The following is a 2,720-nucleotide window of genomic DNA, read 5'->3' as shown; positions in this document are numbered from 1 at the left end:
TACTGGCTCAGTCAAGAGGGGACTGAGTGGTGACACAGATATTAGGAGCACTGGAAGCAGGTGCTTCAAGAGGAAGGAGCCTGTGGCCTAAGGAAGCCCAGGTGGGCCAGAAAACAGAGGGAAGGGGAGAAGCCAAGACAGGGACTTTCTTGTATTTTCATGGGAAGAAAGGTGGACAGGAAGCCAGAGCATAACCAGTCAGAACTGGACATGTAGATAATCTCTGGGTGCTATGGGCGGCAGTGGTAATCACCCAGCTGTTAAATATTTGTGCCGGGATTTGGAGTGAGAGACACTGAGGGGTAGTTGACGCCCTGGCTCTGAACTGTTCAATTTGTACAAGAGAGGCGTGTCTGGAGGCTTTGTTTGCTGTCTCTGGAATTAGCTCCATAACGCTCCAGCCAGCCACACCCAAAACAGAGCATCATAAAATACATGAACTAAAAAACCGAAGTGAGCATGCCTGGTTTAGCCAGCACTCAGGAGGCAGAGGCAGGAGGATTGCTACAAGTTCACAGCCAGACTGTTCTACAGGCCAAATTCCAGGCCAGCTAGAGCAATAGGGAAGCAAATATATCTGCATTTATTGCAGAGGGAAATGTCAAACCATGAAAGTATTTGTCTGCCATAACACCTAAGATATTTTCTCTCCTTATGTTCTTGATTCTCACACACACACACACACACACACACACACACACACACACACACACACACATATACACACGCTTTCTCTTTCTTCACGATGGATGTTTGGGCAGCCATTAGCTGAGCAAGGTCAATCTGTTGCTTGTGTGCTCACTGTGTATTGCCAGGGCTGGAATAGGTCTGGCAGATGGTAGATAGCAGCCAATATCTATTAAGGGCATAAGTCAGGCCCCTCAACATGTAGCAGGCACTCAGGACATGTCAGCAGACATTTAAAATGACCGTTCCCCCAACTCCTGACACCTCAGTGTCTTCAATCAAGTTGGGGAAAACTGAGTGTCTTAGTCAGTGTTCTGTATCTGAAGAGACCATGACCGATGCAAACCTTATAAAGGAAAACATTTAATTGGGGCTGGCTTACAGTTTAAGAGGCTTAGTTCATTATCATTATGGTGGGGAGCATGGTGGCACATAGTGGGACAAGGTGCTGCTGGAGAGGTAGCTGAGAGTTCTCTACATTCTAACCCAAAGTCAGCTGAAGACACTGGGCCTAGCTTGGGCTTTTGAAACCACAAAGCCCATTCCCAATGACACACTTCCTTCCACAAGGCCACACCTCCTAATCCTTCTAATCCTTTCAAATAGTTCCGCTCCCCTGTAATTAAGCATTCAAGTATCTGAGCCCATTCTTACTCACACCGAAGCACTGAGGCAAGATCAGTCTGGTTTGTTTCAAAACAGGAGGGTTGTTCTGGGGCCTCAGAGCTGGTGGATGACAAAGGGGTGGGGACCAGATTTGACTGCTGAAGGGATGTTGAGTGCAAGGGAGCCATCCTTGGCAAAGTTTGGGGACAAGGAAGACCAGGAGTGGGGATACCAGTAGCAAAGGGGCAAGAGATGAATTCCTTTCTATGGTAGTAATTTCATTAACTTTTGTTCTATGATCACTGGGAGCTGGTGCTGCAGTGTAGAGGCCAGTGTGCCTTCCTCACAGAGGAGTCAGATTCAGAGGGGTTGTCCACAGGCTCTGGGCAGCACAGACCACCCTGCTGAGTCTCTAAGGTGTCCCACGCTAGCCTCAGGCAGCTTGGGCTTCCTGGTATCATTTGCTCGTAAGGATGGGAAAGGAGGAGTCGGTTCCTTTGGGGAAGCACTGAGGTATGTGGACAGAAAGTGGCCCTGGAGGTCAGCTGAGAAAGCAGGGGTGATAGAGATCTTGCTAGAAAGGGACAGTAGGGCGGAGTGGCATGTGGGATGTTAGCGACGAGGCTGGGGAGGTCACTGGTGGTCTTGGGAAGTTATGTTTAGGAGCCGTCACAGGGCTTTAAGCAGGAGACAAGGAGTTATGATAAGATTTCTTGAGAGCAGGGAGTGAGCTTGAGTTGGAAAGAGTTCTGGAAGTGACCAATGATATTAAGCATGGGGCATGGGGAAGGTGGCTGATAGGGCACAGTGGAGTGGAACGGAGGGGGGATGAATTGGATGCAACACTTCTAGAGGGGAACAAATTGGATGTGACACTTCTAGAGCAGAGATGTGAGCGGTGAGCCTCTGAGGGTGTGGCAGGGAGCATGAAGCTTCACAGCCATAAAGCTTCTATTCCCAATCTCCCCCTCTCCCCATCCACCTGGCCCTCTGACTCCTTGATTCTGACCTTGCAGAAGTTGTTTGTGGGACAGGGGGAGATGGTGTGGAGGCTGAGGGTGTGAATGCTGGAGTCAAAAGACCTGCTTTCAAAGCCAACCCTGTGACCTTTTTTTTTTTTTTTTTTTTTTTTTTTTTTAAGTGTGTGTGGCCTCAGGCATACCACTGACTCAGCCCAGAACTTAACAGCTGCTCTGTCACACACCCAAGGCACTTAGAGCTTCTGGGGTTAAGTATAGATTCAAGCATCTTTCCTACCCTCTGACTTCCCTGTGGAAGATAGACAGAGTGTAGTAGAGACCCTGGTAAAGCTCTAGAGTAAAAAACACTGATAGCTTGGGGCCAGACCTAGGCAAGCGGGCTTTGTCAGGAGGGAGGGCTGTGCCAAGTGCTTTTCCATGACACCTTTTCTTTTAGGTCCCTTCAAG

The sequence above is a fragment of the Micromys minutus genome (assembly GCF_963924665.1).
Source record: "Micromys minutus genome assembly, chromosome: 1".
NCBI lineage: Eukaryota > Metazoa > Chordata > Mammalia > Rodentia > Muridae > Micromys > Micromys minutus.
The sequence above is the reverse complement of the archived record's forward strand: the minus strand, read 5'-3'. Positions refer to the sequence as shown.